General features: G+C 42.0%; 1 protein-coding gene across 4 annotated transcripts in view; it reads right to left on the minus strand.

Annotated features, from left to right (window-relative positions):
• Positions 1-19,216, minus strand: part of LOC105084242 (protein FRA10AC1) — a 74,059-nt gene that overhangs the window by 40,135 nt on the left and 14,708 nt on the right. For 2 of the 4 annotated variants that reach the window (XM_064488233.1, XM_064488229.1), the window contains exon 3: positions 11,396-11,543. The exons of 1 other annotated variant lie outside the window; for it this stretch is intronic. The gene's annotated coding sequence lies outside the window, so the exon portion shown is untranslated. Of the gene's footprint in view, positions 1-11,395; positions 11,547-19,216 lie in introns of all 4 variants that reach the window. One more of the 4 variants, XM_064488230.1, reaches the window with a different exon arrangement.

A 19,216-nucleotide genomic window follows, 5' to 3' on the forward strand; every position in this document is an offset into this window, starting at 1 on the left:
CTGGGAGAGTTATTCCTCCAGCCTCTTTCTTTCTCTTCAGTAATGCTTTGGCAATTCTAGGTCTTTGATGGTTCCATATAAATTTTATTATGATTTGTTCTAGTTCTGTGAAATATGTCTTGGGTAATTGGATAGGGATTGCATTAAATCTGTAGATTGCCTTGGGCAGTGTGACCATTTTAACAATATTGATTCTTCCAATCCAAGAGCATGGAATATCTTTCCATTTTTTAAAGTCTTCTTTAATTTCCTTCATCAATGGTTTATAGTTTTCTGTGTATAATTCTTTCACCTCCTTGGTTAGATTTATTCCCAGATATTTTATTACTTTGGGTGCTATTTTAAAGGGTATTGTTTCTTTACTTTCTTCTTCTGTTGATTTATTGTTAGTGTAAAGAAATGCAACTGATTTTTGAACGTTAATTTTGTAACCTGCTACCTTGCTGAATTCTTAAATCAGCTCTAGTAGTTTTTGTGTGGACCTTTTAGGGTTTTCTATATATAGTAACATGTCATCAGCATATAATGACACTTTTAGCAAATAGAATCCAACAACACATAAAAAAGATTATACATCATGACCAAGTGGGGTTCATCCCAGGGACACAAGGCTGGTTCAACATACGCAAATCAATCAATGTAATACATCACATCAACAAGAGAAAGGACAAAAACCACATGATCATCTCAATCGATGCAGAAAAAGCATTTGATAAAATTCAACACCCATTTATGATAAAAACTCTCGCCAAAGTGGGTATTGAGGGAACATATCTCAACATAATAAAACCTATATATGACAAACCTACAGCCAGCGTAGTACTCAACGGTGAAAAACTCAAAAGCTTCCCACTAAAATCTGGGACAAGACAAGGATGCCCACTATCACCACTCCTATTCAACATAGTCCTAGAAGTCCTAGCCACAGCAGTCAGGCAAGAGAAAGAAATAAAAGGGATCCAAATTGGAAAAGAAGAGGTAAAAGTGTCCCTACCATTCTTAATATGTTTTTGTTTGTTGCTTCATTTTACTCTCACAACAAGCCTATGCTGCATGCAGTGTTATTAGTCCCATTTTGCACATAAGAAATAGAACTTAAGGCCACAGGCCTGGTGAGGGTCTAGAACTGGGAGTTCTTGTCTCCCTACAAGACCCAGTTTTCTCTCTGTCTCTGTGTGTGTGTGGCTGTCAAATTCTGTCTTTCTTTCTCTCTCTCATTCTTTTTAACTCATTGATTGTGGGGAGAGTAGCTTCTAGTCCCTAACATTTTAAGAATTTCAGATCTGTTACTACCAGACCATTCAGCAAAAGATTTGCGTTTTTTCCCTTTGAGGCAGCAGTTATTGAAAGAGAGAAAATACAAAATATATGTTAGGGATAGACCACATGATCTGAACTAAAAATACAGGATTGAAAACCTACCTAATCAGGAAGTCTCAAGTTAGCAATTACAACTCAACAACTATAAAAAACACAAATATTTATTAAATGCCTGCTCTGGACAGAGCACTGTCCTAGTCATCAGGATTACAAATGAACAATGAACTGCTTCTTGAGTATGGCCTAGAAACAGATCCACACAGATATATTCCCGTGATTAGTGGCATCAGTTTAAGTATGGGCTTTTCAATAATTAGTTCTGGGTCAACAGAATGCTACAGTAAAAAAAAAAAAAAAAAAAAAAAAAAACCTTATTCCTACCTTGATTCACACCATATACAAAAAGTCAGTTCCAAAGAAAACAGAGGAAAATTTCTTTGTGGTATTCCATGATACCTTCCTTAGGGCAGGAGAAATGTTCTTAGACAGGACACACAAAGAGCTACCCATAAAGGAAAAAAGTAAAAAGACTTCTGTTCATTTAAAAGACTTTGGTAAAAAATGAAAAGTTAAATCACAAAGGGGGAGAAAATATTGCAGTAGACATAATCAACAAATTGTCAGACAATACAAAGATTTTAAAAATTAAGTAAAAGGAAGAAACCCAATAAAAAGTTTAGCCAAAGACTTGAACAGACAATCCACAAAAAAGATGCCTAAATGGCTAATGCACATAAAACAAGTGCTCACTTCACTATTTATCAGAGAAATGGAAATTAAGAACACAATACACACCATTACACACCTACCAGAATCGCTGAATGGAGAAGACAGATCTATTGCTGATGGAGAGGTGGTATGATTCTTTTATATGCTGCTTGTTGGAGTGTATTTCAGTACCATCACCTCGGAAAAGATGTTTGATAGTACCTAGCTAACACTGAACAGATATATTCTACGTCTCATATATTCTGCTCCTTAGTGTATCTTCAATAGAAAGGTGTACATATGTTCGTCAAAAGACCTGAATTAGAAGGCACTAGTTATAAATAGTAGCAGTATTTATAAGTCAAAACTGGAAGCAACCCAAATGTTCATCAGCATTAGAATAGTTAAGTAAATTGTGGTTTATTCACACAATGGAATACTACACAGCAATAAAAACAAACAAGCCACAACTATATGCAGCAGCATAGATGAATCTCATAAATACATTGCTGAACAAAAGAAGCATTGTTATGCAAAAGAATACACATGAAACAATCCCATTCATATAACAGACAAAAGCAAAAAAGGACAAAAGTCAGGATAGTGATTTCCCTGGTAGGTGTAAGGGAGGCACCTAGAAGGGGGCGCATGGCAGTGGTTGGTGGGGGCTTCTGGGAAAATGGTGATACTCTGCTTCTTGATCCTGGCATTCACTACGTGAGTGGTTTTATTTCCACTATGATTTGTGCCCTTTTATGTATGTATGCTATACTTCAATTAAAAATTTACCTTTAAAAAATTTAACTGTCCCTAGAGGTTTTTAAAACTTTAACTGGTAAGTGGAAGTGCTGGCGATTCAAGTGATGTCAGGTGTGGCAGAAGAGGTTGGGGAGTTGATAGGTGGGATTTCCTGGGGTTTCAGAATTCATGCCATATAAATGCTTAGGTTGTCAAAGGCAAATTTCCTGTAGGCACTGAGACGGAGGCAGACAGAGGGATCTGTAAGTGCTGAGAAAGGCTCTAGTCAGCACCCAAAGGACCGAAAACACCCAGGCCTTGAACACTTGGCACGGTCAGCCTATACTTCCCGTACATTTATAAGCCGGGATCTGGCAGAAGGCAGCTCCACAACCTCCATAGTCCAGCTCAGGCCATGAACAGAGGCTCAATCCAATAGTTATCTTTTGCAATCTGGTCAGAGGTCAGGCCCTTGCTTGTGTAAATGCCTGGAGGAGGCTGCCAGAGCACGAATACTGTGGCTGGATGGACACTGGGAAGCAAAGTGGAGAGACAGCAATATACCAATTAGCCAAATGAATTGATTGTCATTTTTAGGCCTGCTCCCAGGAGGCAAGAACAGAGACAGGATGTCTAGAAACCCCCTCTCTCAGGCAGTGGTGGGTAAGGAGCCTTGTGATTAAGAGATAGGGAGACACCAGGTCAAATGAGATGAGAAGCAGAAACCAGGAACACTAAATGTCACTGGAAAACTGATGCGCTTATTTTTTGTCATATAATATCTGTGATATAAAGATTTCATGCCTCACTCAGGACCGTGCAAAGTGGAGACTCATTACAATAATGAAGGCTGATGCGTGCTGTATCTCTGGATCCTCCCTCAAGGCCTTTCCCTATAATCATGGAAAAGATATAGTCTCCCCCTTCTCCCTCATCAAGGCGTGGCCAGGAAAGAAAACTTTCCTCTACCTTTTTAGGTTTTCTCGCTGGTCTAAGAATTAAATTGACATGAGACAGACTACCAAGAGACAGTCAAATTTAATTATATATGTACAGGGGTTTCAGAAGAGTGCATATCACATGATTTCCCAATTTGTGAACACAAGTGGGCTGTGTAGAGAGCGTGCTGTATAGTCAAGTGAAATGTCCAGTGAAGTAGGTCTGTTGCATATTTAAGGATCCATGTCATCCTTATTATGTGGTCAGGCAATTAGATGTAAATAGTAAGCAATTTTCCTAAATGATGCCTTAATTAACATATTCTCTGAAAGTAAAACCTCTTTGACTGGTTGTCCTGGTACTGAAGGTGATAACTGGTTATAGGCAATGGAAATTCTTGAATGCACAGAGATCCCAGACATGACTGAATAGGTTCAGAGGAAGAGTAGTAAACAGGGATGGAGGGGTCATGCCTCACTTTACCTCAGCTGTATAAAAGCAACAGCACCCAAAGTGATCCTGGGATCCATGAACAGAACTTTTTCAATGACATACTTTATTGTCAGGAATTCTGTTAAACAGCGTAGGAGCCATACAATAGAAATGTAGGCCAGAATTGCTAGAGCAATCTAATTTTCTAGAAAAGCTGGCGATCTGGATTTCTAGTCAATATTCTGATTTTTAATATTGGCATCTGATTCAAGTTTAAAAATCAAAGCAAAAACAGCACTAGGACCAAAATACTTCCGTGAGCTGAATTCAGCCTTCAGGATGCAAATTTCCAAGGGGTAATCCACTGACCTCAGGACTGTACTTCAGAGGTGGTAGTTTGGAAGCAGAGGTTATGAGGCTGTCTTGCATGCATCTCTTGGGAATAAAAGAGGCTCCTGGTAAGTCAGGCATGAAGACTCCTTCAAAGAAGGAATCAAAACCCTTAAATAAACATTTAGGAAAGGGGGCTAAGGGTAAAGGGTGGGTCACAGCCTGGCCACAGCAAGGGGTGGTCTGTAAGTACCTAGGCAGAAATATCTATGCTGACTGAGAAGTCCAGGGTGTCACCCAGACTGAAAGCATGGAACTCACATCCCAGAGCACACTGACAATGCCAAATTTTACCTGAACCCTTTGCTCCTGGAAGACAGTGCCAATTAAAGGAATTCATCACTTTTTGTGATCTGGAAAACAGCTTACTGCAAAGACCCACTCTTTCCCATATGACCTTGATAAGCCTCAGACATCCCTCTTCATCCTATGACAAATCTACACAAAGATCCTCAAATACCCATTCTTTGCCTCATCAATGATGAGCTGAACTGCTCGTCCCCACCGATCAATTGGAGCAAAATGCTTGCTCAGCAAACTTTGGTTAAGCTTCTTCCCTTTCTCCCAGCCCCTGACCTTTGGCCCACCCTCAGCCAGAGCCAGCATACAGCCCCTCCAAAGAACAGACTGACTTCAACATAAAATATTCTCTGATCTACTGTCTGATCATGCCGCTCTTTCATTCCAATCTTCCACATTTGGTTCTTTCTAGCTCTGTTCATGCCTCTTTATTAAAACAAAAACAAACAAACAAAAAAGCCTATGTTTGCCTGACCCTTGAGACCCCTGCAGTTTCTCCCTATTGCAATCCTACTCCTCCCCTATCACAATAGCTCCTTTCCCCCTTGCAATCATTTTTTGGAATAAAAATCTCTCCCAGATTAGTCCTGATTTGTTTTTCATTTGACCAGATCCTTATGCATCCTATACTCTTCCGCACATTTTCTGACAATAAAGTGTGTTTTTGAAAAGGTTCTGTTTATGAACAGAAGTGTTAACCTAGCGGGTAAGGCCCTCTCCCAGGACCAGAATTAAGCAGCCGCTGAAGTGACCCCAAGTCACTGGAGGGTGAGCTGCGGGATGTCAAGAGTAAGGTCACTGCTCCATCTTAGCTTCCACGACACCACACTCAGCGTTTTCCCTCTTCCTCAATGTATGACTTCTCGGCTCTGAGGTTCTGCAGGGCTGGAGCTGGGAGTTCTTCTCTCCCGACACTATCAGCCATTCTCATGGCTCAGAGGACCATCTACATGCTGATGTGCCCCAGTTTCTATCCTTTCAGTGGCTGAGTAATGGACATTGTATCTATCCAGCTATCTAGTTCTATCACATTCTGTTTCTCCATTCATCTGTTGACAGACACTTGGGTTGTTTCTGCCTTCAGGCTATTGTGAATAACAATGCTATGAACACTGGTGTACAGATATCTGTTCAAGTCCCTGCTTTCAATTCTTTTGATACGTAAGTTTTTTCCCTCTCTTTTTAAAAAATAACCATTCTAGTAGGTGTGAAGTGGTATCTCGTGGTGGTTTTGATCTGGTTTTCCTCATGAGTCACAATATTGAGCATCTTTTTATGTCCTTATTGACCATTTTATATCTTCTTTGGTCTGTTCAAGCCCTTTGCCTATTTTCAGACTGAGTTCTTTGTTTTGCTGTTGTTGAGTTTTAGTTCTTTTTAGATTCTAGATATTCATCTCTTATCAGATATACAGCTTGCAAATACTTTCTATTATACCCAGAAAGTAATAGTATATTACTATTATACAGGTTGATAGTGTTCTTTCATGCACAAAAGTTCTTGATTTTGATGAAGTCCAATTTAAAAAGATAATTTTTTAAAAGGCTAAAACCGTGACTCTGGGACAAACATAAAATTAACACATATCAGAGACTGCTCAACTAACTTATGAAGCAATCAGCAAGTTATTACCCCCAGTTGAAAGGAGACTTCGAAGAACACACATATACAGGCAATCAGGAAGGTTAAAATGAATTTACAAACAGATGAAAAACTGTGTAATATCCACAGGGCAATAATCAATGGCACCTCCACAAGACAAAATTCATTTGCATCTCTATTGACAAGAATCATTCATATTACTCTCAGTTTTATACAACTTAAAAAGTTGTAAAATAGCTCAAAGACAATAGAAGTCTCATAACTCGACTGGGTGCTAGACAGGACACCCAGTAATCCATTTTGCCTATTTCACAGTCTGTCATAATTTTTCCTGATGCCACCCCCGAGGGCACCCCCACCACGATCCCAGCAGTGAGGTAAACCAGCTGCTCTCCAATTGCCTTGAGTCTTTCAGCACCGGGATAGCTACTGGAGGCAGTTAGCTCAGTTCAAAGACTGTTCATTAAGTGCCAGGCAGTGGAGGTGTATCTATGCAGCCATTCCTGCTACAAATACTGAATATTTACCCTGAGCTGTTACGAGCACAGTGGGGAACAAGGCCGACTGGTCTCTGTCTTCTCGAGCTTTCCTGTCCAAATGGGGACAGGAAGAACAAATAAATAAACAAATGAAATAGTTACAACCTGTGATAAATGCAATGAAGGAAAACAGCTGCCAACACAGAGAATCACCAAGAGGGGCCTACGTAAGCAGGGTGGTCAGAACTGGTTTCTCCAAAGAGAACATTTATTAAGCTGAGACTCAGAAGATGAAGAGAAGCCAACCGTTCCGAGTGTGGAGCGTGGCAGAAAGCCAGCTGAGTGGTCACCTCTGCAGTCTGTCGTCACCCTCTGCTCTTCCAGGGACAGGCCTGCAGCAGCAGCAGTTACCGTGTATCTCTGCCCAGGTGTGCAGGAGGCAGGAAAGCCCCTCCCAGCAGTGTTTCTGGCTGACTTAGACTTTAAGGTTCAAAAAATTCAGAGGGGAAGAGAAGGGTCCCTCCCAAATCAACTCACTCTCCTTCCTCTTCAGTCCCAGTTTCCCTATAAATCGCCCCCATCTGCTAAGTGAAGCCTGAAATGTCTTCAACATGTAAACAATAGCTGAACCCACAAAAAGAGAGAAAAGGCTTTAAAAATGCAAATGAGTGGGAGAATTAGCACATTAGTGGGACTGTGTAAAATAATCAGCTCTTTTGCTGAACTGATCTGATGAGAAAGCTGCAAAGCACAGGGATCTTCTGGCAGGAAGAAGGGCCAAGGGTGGTGTGGGGCCATGGGGCACCATAATCATTGTCACCTGCTTCACCTTTTTGTCCAGGGTCTGGGCCATAGTTCATCACTTCCAAAATCATGTCACGCTGCTCCATGACTCTCACCAGGATGCTGGCACAGAAGGGCAAGGTTGGGAACCATCTGCTCGAGTTGGAGTGAGACAAGTGGATGGGCTCGTGGAGACAGCAGGAGAGGTAGGAGAAGGCGGAGGGCAGAGTCGGGGCATTGAAACGGGCAGGAGAGGAAGAAGGAGATGGAGAACAGCAGACTCAGAGAGCCCACAGAGCAGGTGGGGCGGAGGGGGGCGGGATGTGGTGGTATCATAGCAACCGAGGGACGTGTTTAAGAAAAGGAAGTGGCCAATTATGTCAATACAGGGGCACTGTTTCCCAAAATTTGCATGCCTCTGGGAACACCCATCTCGGAACCACGCAGGGGATTATTGAGAATTCAGGTCCTAGGACTCAGCCACACCTGCTTTGGAACCACTGGCGCTGGAGCCAGGAATTGGCATTTTAATAGGAGCTCAGGGAATCTGATGTGCGTTCCAGAGTCATGTTTAAACACGTGGGATGTGGAATTAGAGCCAGGTCTAATTCTGGTTCCTTCATTTAAGCTGTTGGGCAAATTATCTATCCTCTGTGAGCCCTAGATTTTTTTTCATTTGTAAAATAATACCTTCTATATAGGATTGATATAAGGATACTCTTCATATGAGATTATATTTATACATATAAACTATATATGCAGTGCTTAGCACAACGCCTGGAACACAGAAGTCAATGAATGTTAACTGCTATTATTACATAATAGAGAAAGGCCACTGGATTTGGGAAGAAGGGTAATTTTAAAATTTCCAGATAGTTTCAGCAGAGCAGCTTGGGAAATTTCTAGTAATTATAAAGGAAATACATGGATAAGGACTAGAAGCAGCCAGTGAAGAAGAAGTTCAAGTTCAGAAAAATTTGCAGCAGGAGTAAAGATATTGGGGTTGGTAGTTAGAATTGGGTGATGTTGGTAGGAGAAAGGTTATTACTAAAATAGCAGTGATGGGAGGTGGCTTGAAGGATAGAGTAAGGGAAGTCTCAGTGGTGCAGATATTGAAAGCACTGGAAGAAAACAGATTAGGAGTAGGAGCTCACTCCTGGGAAGATGGGGAGGAGGCTCAGAGGACAGGGAGTCTGGAAGATTCACGTTAGAGAAGCTAAATCATTTCTGCTAAGATCAGAGGAAACAGAGCAGAAGTTCATCAAGCATGGCTGGAGCCTGGCCCAGCAGCATCAGTACCACCAGGAGCTTTTTAGAAATGCAACTTTCCCGCTCCACCCCAGACCAGCTGTGTCAGAAACTCCAGGAGTTGGGCAGCAACCTGTGTTTTAATAAACCCTCCAGGTGATGCCAATGCACCTGAAGTTTGTGAACCACTGAATTAGGGGGCAGTTGAAGAGGCAGGGATCCTTGAGACAAAGCTATGTAGTGCCTTAGACAAGGCCATCTGCTGAGTGTTGGGGTGGCAGGGGGAGTTAAGTGGAGGCTGAAGGCACAGAGAAGGAGGTCTGGGACACCTGTTTAAGGTGGATGCACAAGAGTCAGCCAGAGATACCAGCAAGGATTGCCAAACTACGAGATGCCGCAAGAAAGTTTACGTCTTACCGTAACAAAACACCTCAGTCGACTAGGAAAATAATGCCAAATATTCAAAAAGCTACATGTACTGAGATATTTATAATATTGAAAAACTAAACACTTAATTGCCCAACATTAACAGGGGAAGAGTTAGCAGTCCCAAGGCATTCATTACCGCGTGAAGACTATGAGACAAAGAGAATGAACAATGCTGAATTATTGCACAACGACAGTTGTTTTTTAAAAAAAACACTCATGGGGGAATGATTGGAAATTTTAAATACACAGATTGCCAAAGGCTGCTGAGACCAGGGATATGACTATTGAATTTGCCACCATGGAAAGGCATGGCCATTGTTGGGTGGAGGTACCCAGTGAGGGCTTCTGGATTAGATAGGCTTTAATCTGGGAGTTGGCAGCTGCAGGGTAGCATAGGGGACCAGGAACTGCTTGCTGGCAGTGGCTCAGAGCCAGAGCAGACAGTATGGAAGCATTTAGGTTTGTTCAGAGCCCTTGAGACCACAGACTTGTCTGGAGCAAAGGAACGCTATGGAGAATAGCAGAAGATGGCCTTGGAAAGCTGGCACAGTGACATTTCCAAAACCAAATGTGGGACCCAAGGCCTGCTAAATTTATAGGTGCCACTGGGATTGTGGGCCAGCATATATGAATCTGGGCAGTCCTAGACAATGTGAAGCCAGGGTGGCCACGTTGGATCAGCAGTTCCAAGAAATCATTTACACTTGGAGACCTCAGTCCCCAGTCATTTTATGCATAAGGAAAATGAAGGCAAGAGAAGTTTAACAACTTGCCCAGAGCCACACAGCTTTAACGCTGCAAAGGCCAAGGCTGAAGTGAGATCTCCTGTTTCAACACTGTGCTTCTGGATGAAGGACCCCCAAATCCTGGGCTGACGAGTTGTGATGAGATGTGACAGGTAACGGACCCATGATAAATCACTACCCAGGGAAGCACCGTGGTGATGGAGTGTTTAAGGAAGGATGATGATGTGTGAACTGGGAGAGTGGGAAGGGAGGGGACTGTTGGGGGACCAGCAGCAACCTCTGGGCATGTGGCTGATTAGGGCCTGGGCCCGATTACTGGCTGTGAAGTTAGACAGGAAAGAACCATGGACAGACATGGCATCCCTCACGCCACACGTTCCCCAATTTCCTTCTGTCTGTTCCTCAGAACTCACTTCATCGCCTTCAAGGCTCGTTTGTGGACACAACTCAGCTCAGCTTGTTGGTCTTTTAGGCATGTTTTTGCAAGGCCAGGCTCTACAGTTTTCAGATCCAGTGCTACTGGGAACTAAAAGGAGTCAGGCCCACTGTAAGCCATGAGTGGCTCTGAATTTATGACTTTCTACACGTGATGCAGCATTTAAATAAGAAGCTGAGAAGGCAGAGGGGCTGAAAGTGTCTCACCCAAATATCACTCTGTCTGTCCCACTTCTGGCAGCTCTGATATGACCACAAGCCTCCAGAGTCCTTGGCTCCTGTGGGACAGCCGCTGCAAACATTCAGCACAAGACAGGAGGCATCACATGCAGACCGTTCAGACCGAGGGGAGCTTTGGGGGTCACCCAAGACCAGAACCCAGGTCTCCTAATGCCCCCTCTGAACTATCGCCCTTCTCTCATCTCTCCTTCCCCTCCCTGATAGGCAACCGCAAACAAAGTTCCAAAATAAAAAAAAATTTTTTTTTTTTTCAGTTCAAAATTGAGCTACATTGTGGAGGAGGGTATAGCTCAGTGGTAGAGTACAACATTTAGCATGCATAAGGTCCTGGGTTCAATCCCCAGTACCTCTACTAAAAAAATAAATAAACTTAATTATCTCCCCCCACCAAAAAAAAAAAAAACTTTAAAAAAAGAATTTATTAAAAAAATTGAGCTATATATATATTTTTCTGTACACATACATATTTGCATATATAAATATATACATAACTGTACTAGGTATATATTCACACACAGATTAGAGCCATTAGAAGGAGATAAAGTTACAGTAGATGCATAGAAATTCAAGTATTGCCTTAAAAACGGCATCCTCTAAGTGAGTTACCTTAAGGGGAGGACTGAAGAACTTTTCCTCTGATGCCGTATCTGCCAGAAGTGATTGTTCTACGCAGGCTTTTCTTTACCGTGTTCCTTCCCTCAGAACTGAGTTACATTGCTCCTCATTCTTGCCTCAGTCTCCTCTGAGATCAAACCTGCTGAAAGGGACCAAACCTTGTTTCATTTATCTGTGCGTGCCTCACGGTTCCTGGTATTGTTTTTGGCACAGTTGTTTGTTCTACATAAGGTTTCGGCACAGTGTTCACTCTTCATAAAATATCTGTGGAATGACAGCGCATCAAAGAACTTGCGCCTGATATTTCTTCAGCGTTTCCCTTCACCACTTAAAGGAGAAAAGTCAAGCAGCAACGTGAAAGTGCCACATCAGCTGGTGAATTTAACAACCTGCTTTTTAAAAGAAAAGACCTGAGGACGCTAGGGGCTCAGACCGACAATTCTGAAATCCAGATCACACATATGAGCCTGAACAGCTGAATCAAGTCTTGGGAGACAAACTAAAAATTCAACCCATGGCAAGGTTGGCAGAATCAAATAAAATGTCAGATTGCCTGTAAGCCAATTTCCCTTTCCATAATCAATGAGTCGTTTGAGGCAAAAAAAAAAAAAAAAAAAAAAAAATCCTCAGGATTGTGTTTCCTTACAATATTTGTAAGAAAACTGCCTGCTTGCTTTCCTGTAAAAGTAAGAGGGGTAGAGCAGTTCCTAGACTCTTCTCAGATGCTTCAGCTAAAAAGTTAAATAAGCACAAGGGCCAATAATCGGAAAAGAGAAAAATTATGCCAAACACTTGGCACCAGCTGCAGCAATTAAGTAAGCACCTGCTTTATGCTTCATGTGTTGTCACTCCCTCCCTGCTTCATTTAGGCTAATTTCCGGGGTTTTGGAGAATAAATGCACCTCATTGCACCAGCGCACAAACCTATCTTTTTCCTTCTTTTTCTTTTCCTTTTTCCCCCTTTGGCTATCATTAATTGGGGCAAACTGAGTGGCAGAAAGATCCAGACAAGGACAGGGTAGTAAGGGCACTTAAATCTCTAACATTTCGCATTTTAGGGAACATGGGGGACAGAGGCAATCGTGGCAATCGGTTCTGGTAGGAGAGTACTGATGGGCGCTGCTTGTACTGAGCAGCCGACTACAGCCTCCCAGGGAGACTCTGCAAATGAAGATGCGGATTCGATTTCTGGAAGCAAGGTTTCTATTGGCTTCATCCTGAACCTTAGCTATGGCAACCAAAGCAAGTTCCTAGGCAGAGATTTACGCTCAAAAAAAAAGATGCCATTAAATAGTTCTCAACTGTCGTCAGCACAGGGCCAGCAGGAGCATCAGATGAGACATGAAAGAGGTGACAGTGCTTCAAAAAGTTGAAAGGACTATGCAAATGTGAGGCATGTATTAATATTAAAAATGTTTACTGAAACCCATCTAACAAGAAGCTAGACAAGTAAGCGTATTCATCCCCTGGAAGTGAACAAGCACTTTTCAGAGCTCTGAGCTCCCGTTTCCTTGTTCCCCTTTTATGTTGTCTGAAAACACTGGCTAATGAGGCCTACATCAGAGGTGACTGGGAGGCTTAAACGAGACGAGATGAGATAATGTATGTGGAGCACCCTGTGCCATGCCGCATGTATAAAAGACACTTAATAAATGGGAATTGACTCCAAGGGGGAAAATCAAGTGCATTATCTTGAGGATTCTTTGTACTTGCAGTCCACCGTAGAAGCTTCACATTAAATTACATGTTTCCAAGAAAGAAAAACGGAAAGGTTACCCTCAACGGTACATAATCAGTGAAGCCAACAGCTTCTCACATGAAACAAAGACATCCATCCTTCCACTGGTAGGTGTCAAAGGAGCAATTCTTTTCTTCCCATACTGAGGACCGCTGCTCTGTTCAAGGGGAAATGTTAAAGCTTCTTGTGAAATCCCTCTAACAGAGCCAGACACACACAAAGGAGAGATTCTGAGAATGGAGTAAGAACGTTCACCTACAGACATGAAGCTCCTTGGGGGCAGGAACCTCTCTGCCTTGGTCCCTGCCACATTCCAGTGATGACAAGATTGCCTGGCCCGTAACAAGCACTCAGTCTACATTTATTGAATGAGCTCAGCACATAGGAGATGTGAGAAAGAAAATAAGAGATCAGACTAAAGGGGCTTTGTTTCATCAATTTAATTGGCATGTTTTGCTTCATCTGCCTTTGGTGCAAAAGAAGGCTACATTTGTTTTAGTGCTCAAACCACAGTGATTCTGAAGTTTCACCTTTTTGATAAGGAGAGTCCATCCTACTCTTACTAGGGTACTTGTTCTGTTAATAAGAGCAAGAGTGCCAGGAGAACATAGTCCAAAGTGGTTACCCTGTCAATTGTTAGTTAATATTGCTTGACAGAAGAAGGAACCCAAAGTCTGGTCAGTCTACCGAGGGGCTCTGCCATTTGCTATTTGTACTGCTTTACATTCGTGCAAAAGAAGTAAAGCTCATTTGTCTAGAATGAGCCTCTGTTCATTTTAGATATTGTTACAGTACCAAGACAGGCAACCACTGACAGTCCTAAGAGATTCTTAGGGAGCGTCAGGAGATGGTGTCTCCTTCTCTGGGATCACACTCACCCTTGCTACCTCTGCACCAAACAGGCCCGTGCTTCCAGTTAACAGCGCTCACGTGATAGAGAACTTTCAGTTTACACTCACACACATGGAACCACCTTGTCCCTAAGGCATGTCCACAGTACCTGGTCCCTGGATCAGCAGGTCCAGCATCAGCCTTACACTATTTCCAGAACCCTTTTCTTAACTCTCCTTTCCCTGGAGAACTTAAAAAATTCTGAGCTCAAGTTCAAGGAGGTAACACTTGAACAGAATCTCAAGGTTGAGGAGAAAAGGAGATGGGCATATGAGGAAAGCAAACTGTATCACTAAAGACAGAGTAGGTTATTTCCCTAGATTTCTGGCAAAGTGAATGCACAGGTCTCAAAAGTCAATGGCAAGGGAAAAGTGAATAAAATGGGGTCTGGGAAGAGGGTTATGGGCACACATAGGGAGGGGCAATAAGTGAAAGGGTCAGGAGCTGGAGTAGGAGGATGCCCTTCCTTGGGCATCGCATCTCATCCAGCTCATAGTCCTCCACTGGAAAGTCCTCCACTGTCACAACTGATGGAGACAAAGGTATCATACTTGGCCTGGCATTCAAAGTATTATTTCCCATTCATACTGCCATCAACTTCCCCTAGTGGCTCATCATAGTGGACCCCAATTCAGGACGCAGGCTTGAAATCTGTGAGTCCTACATACCTGATGGTTCCCTAGCAAAGGGGCTGCCCAGGCATCTGCCTTACAACAGCACGTTGGGAATAAAGAGTCTTCCAAATCGTTGGGGTAGCATCTCCCAGGCTGATCTATCATGTAACATGGACTAACTAGTTCTATGACAGGAATAGGTTAAAGGTATTATAAGAGCCCTTGAAAAGATACTCAAGCCAGGCTAGGACAATCAGAGAAATAATGTGGTCATGAGAATGGACTCGTCAAAATCTGATCTGTCTTGAATCATAAAGAGTACATTAATTCGTTGCTCTGGCCAAGGAGAATGTGATTGGTCATGATCAGCTTAGACCAATTGTTTCATTTGTCTTCTTCCCTGGCCATAGAATAGGACAACCTGGGGCATAAAAAAAAAAAAAATCCCAATGTCTAGGCCCACCCCACTGATTCTAGACCCATCTGGGCTGAAGGAACAATGACTGTGAAGGCATGGAGAACAGGGTGAGCTTATGGAGATACTTAGGGTTCCACATGCCTGGAACACAGAACAGGAAAGTAAAAGTCTCAGGTGACACTGGGGCCACCACTACTCAATGGGACATGGAAGCGGCAGTTTAGGTTCTAATTCCCTGTCCCCAAGTCTAAAATGTGATAGATGTCCCTGCAGCCATATCACAGCAGATGCTATTAAACAAGGGAATCTTAAAGGAATCTTCAAGAAAATGTGCAATGCTTAAGGGTACAGAGTTTGCAGCAGCACAAGATGAGCTCAATTCTATCAATAACACCTGGAAACCAAGCCATGGGCCAGATCTGCACCTCTGGGGGTAATCAAGTACATTATGAAGGCACAAGCCTTAGATTGTCTTGTCCTCATCCACTGTTGTCTTTCCATTACAGTCTTTTTTTTTTTTTTTTAACATTTTTAAAATTGAGTTATAGTCATTTTACAATGTTGTGTCAATTTCCAGTGTAGAGCACAATTTTTCAGTTATTCATGAACATACATATATTCACTGTCACATTCTTTTTCACTGTGAGCTACCACAAGATCTTGTATATATATCCCTGTGCTACACAGTATAATCTTGTTTATCTGTTCTACATATGCCTGTCAGTATCTACAAATTTCGAACTCCCAGTCTGTCCCTTCCCACCCCCCTCCCTTTTGGCAACCACAAGTTTGTATTCTACATCTATGAGTCTGTTTCTGTTTTGTATTTATGTTCTTTTTTTTTTTTTAATGGTCTTAAAAACTGTTATGTCCACATGTTATCTTGAAAATTTCAGGAAATCCTCAGGCTTAGGGAATGTGCTCAGAAGTGATAGTTTCTTTTCTAGTTGCAAAGCCTAATAATCTGCAGTCATGTTCTTGGATTCTACCAAGAACATATCAAAGCAAGAATTATCCTGGGTCTACTACTCACTTGTGATGTGCTATTAGGTGAGTTACTTCACCTGTCCAAAACTCAGTTTCATCTGTAAAACGGGGGTAATGATGAGTTGTTATAGCAGAGACCATGCCATGTGTTCCCCAAAACTTGTTTCCCTTTCCTCCTGGTCATATGCCTAGTGGACATTTTCCAGCTTCCCTTGCAGTTAGGTAGGGCCATATGACTGTGGTCCAGCCAATGGAATCTGGGCAGAAGTGATGTGTGCCACATCCAGGCCCCAACCTTAAGAACCCTCCAGTGGGATCCTTACCATGTGCACTCTCTCCCTCTCCCTCCAGGAAAGAACTCTAAGGTCCTGGGGAGGATGGGGACATGAATAAGCAATTAGCCTTGACCATATTACGTCACTGAGATTTAGGGATTGTTATGGCAGCTAGCCTATCCTAATAGAGCAATCATGAGGCTCAAACAAGATAATTTATTTATAAGCACAGTGTCAGGAACATAGTAAATGTTTAGTAAGTAATGGTTATTTACTATTATGTGATATCTGCCCTGATTTAGGTATATAGACTTTTCTCTTCCCAATGCTATTTCTTCCCTTTCATCCAGTGACCAAGGCATCTCTGGACATCTGTCCCTGCTTTGTCTTTAAGCCTGATCTCAATGTTAATGTGCTGCTTCTCTCTGGACCTTGCTTTACTAATAGCACTTCCTTGCAGAAAATATGGGGTTAGAGGGGATGCTTCTATTGACATGATAATGGTTCTGAAATGAGTCAGAAGCAAGAGGCAGTCCAATTGGCACTGTTCATCAGAGCTCCATTTTAGCTTCCCTTGCCTTTCCGTACGAAGGCTACAGGACTGAAAGTTAAATTACTTTGGGAACTGACTTGAATGAGCAGCACAATCTGCTCCACTGGAGAAAACATTCCATAAAAACTGTTCCTGCCGAGTTTTCATGAAACTTCCAAATTTTAATTAGAAACTGGAGAACCAGATGGGTGGCAAAAGAAATTTAAGGCAATGAGGGAGCAAGTGCTCATACACTAAGGTTAAAAATCAATAGCCATATGACCGGGTGGTCACTTAATCAGCATGATTTGAGGAGTTCTAGGGGTTCCTCCTGTAGCCCCCAAACATCTCCTCCATTGCATGTTGGCAATGCCTGAAAAGTTGTTCATAGCAACTTAAAAGTAGAGAATGACAAGTCACAATCACAAGTCACTTTACACGATCTCTCTTAACACAATATGAACCTCAAGACTCTATGAAATCAAATAATCTGTACAAGATTATGCAGGTGATAAATAGCAAAGCAAGGCTTTATCAGTGTGCTGGCTTCAGAATTCTTTCCACCTCACCACAGTTGCCTCTGCCATCATTAAAATTTCAATTCTTTGGGTTAAATGCATCTACAAAGAAATTGATCATTCAAATGAAATCTTAACTGAATCTTAGTGTATAAATGGAGTTGTTCTGGCTAAGTATATTTATGGGGAGGAGAGACAGGGAGAGAGAAACTTTAAGGAAGCAGATGCAAAGCCCAAGAAATAGTCAAAAAGCTGCTAGGTTAAAGCATCCATCCCCTATTCAATACAATTGGCCTTGAAGGAATATCTTGCTGTCATTCATACCTTATATCCTATCAGATAATTTCCCACCACCTGAGACAACGAGCTAGACTAACAAAATTTGATTAAAGGGCTCGGTCATTATATGGCAAGGTGGGAAGTAGAGGAGTAATTAAAAGATGACAGTCCACCTTACATTTGGCTTCAGGTTTGCTCTGCCTGTTGAGGGAATCAAACTCTTCTATAACTAATAGATTATTGTGCTTCCTGAGCATTGGTGCTTTAAAACTGCTAATATAGAAACAGAGAAAATCTAGACTTAAAAAAGCAAATTACAATCCAAGAAGGTCTTATATCCAGAGAGAGTTAGAGGAGTTGGAATCATATAGGCATTGGAGAAAGAATGTTGGAATAAGGTGGTTGGAGTGGACACAAAACTGTGCTGGAGCCAATCGCCGTTTTTTCCATCCTTGTATGGTCTTTTCTGGTTGTTGTCATGACAATCATGAACTCTCTTGGCACTGGTGAATGTGTCATTTAGCATGCTAATGCATTACAATGAGCGTATAATGAGGCTCGAGGTCCAATGGAAGTCAAATCCTCTGCCATTTTGGGCTTCGTTGGTTCAAATCAATTCATGTTTCTTCTCTTTATAGCTGCCTCCTGAGACTTTGATAAGAATAATTGGTTTCTATCTGAGGGAGGGGCAGGGGTATGATCCTGGGACAACAGGCTTGGTAACAAAAAAGAAAGTTGCTTTTAATCAGAACACTGGCAATCTGGTGGACTCAGTGTTCCTCAGAAACCATCCCCAAAGATTCCCCTCAGCCATGAAAGTTTTAAAGGGAAACAAGGAAGTAACCTCAGTTAATCATTGAGATAGGCGGTTGTCGCCATCCCCCACCGCATGCAAACTTGTGGTGCAGGCTTGTCCCAATCATCTGCTGCTGAGCCTGCTCTTTCATGACTCAGGAAGGTCTGCGAGCAACTGTTCTATAAACCAGAGGCAGGGGTTGGGAGGGGGGGCCTGCAGGGTCCTATTCAGTATTACTATCCAGGATCCCTTTCTTGATTCTCCCTAAAGACCTCTTTTTAGAAACAATAGTGTCTCCTACTCCCACTTCTGCCAAAAAAAATTCCCTTACTAAGAAATGATCAATTAATTTTCTCATTTTCCTAGGTTTAAACCCTACCTCTGCCATTGGCTAGATTTATGACCTGTTTATTTCATCTCTCTAGCCTCAATTTTCTTACCTGAGAAATGGGCATATCAGTGATTCCTACCTCATAGTCACAAGAAATAAGTGATATGTGATGTATCTGTATGAGATAATGGATGCTCACTAAACCTATTGTGGTAAAAGTTTCATGACATGTGTAAGTCAAATCATTATGTTGTACACCTTAAACTTATATGGTACTGTACATCAATTATATCTCAATAAAACTGGAAAAGAAAATAAAAGAAAAAAGAAGTGATATAATGTAGTGTATATATAAATGTTCTTAGCACAATGCTCAATACCCAAACAAGGTCCAATGAAGGTGATCAGAGTATCTATCCCCAAAATATGCCAC

This window comes from Camelus dromedarius, chromosome 8 (assembly GCF_036321535.1).
Source record: "Camelus dromedarius isolate mCamDro1 chromosome 8, mCamDro1.pat, whole genome shotgun sequence".
Classification (NCBI taxonomy): Eukaryota; Metazoa; Chordata; class Mammalia; order Artiodactyla; family Camelidae; genus Camelus; species Camelus dromedarius.